This window comes from Bison bison, unplaced genomic scaffold (assembly GCF_000754665.1).
Source record: "Bison bison bison isolate TAMUID 2011002044 unplaced genomic scaffold, Bison_UMD1.0 scf7180017864330, whole genome shotgun sequence".
NCBI lineage: Eukaryota > Metazoa > Chordata > Mammalia > Artiodactyla > Bovidae > Bison > Bison bison.
Genome location: NW_011494902.1, coordinates 3,148,940 through 3,149,408, shown reverse-complemented (window position 1 = coordinate 3,149,408; position 469 = coordinate 3,148,940).

The following is a 469-nucleotide window of genomic DNA, read 5'->3' as shown; positions in this document are numbered from 1 at the left end:
GAACAGCAGAAAACAGCCGTACCAGGAGCTGGCCGAAGACACAGACGCGGATGGCCGTTAGCTTACAGACACCGAGCTCGCGACAGCAACTACGGCAGAAAAGATGTCACCGTCTCCTTTGGCATCGGTTGCCCCACTCCCATTTGTCCTGTTCACACCTGGGCAGGACAGGGAACAAATGCTCCCCAAGTTTGCACCATCTCAGAGGTGGGCAGAGGTGGCCGACTAAGCTAGGTTCCTGTCCAGCTGTCCCAGGGAGACCTCCTGCAAGTGGTCTGAGCACCTAGGGCTGCACCCCCCGACTCCCCAGACACAGGGCCCTGGTCTCCGCATTAGCACACAGATGCCCTCCATCCCTCTGCCCTGTCTCACCAGCTGCAGGGGGCTAGGGCTCCACAAGATCTGGGGAGAATCGAGGAAATGCTTGGAAGAAGGTGCACTCCAATCTTACATCCACAGACATGTAAGA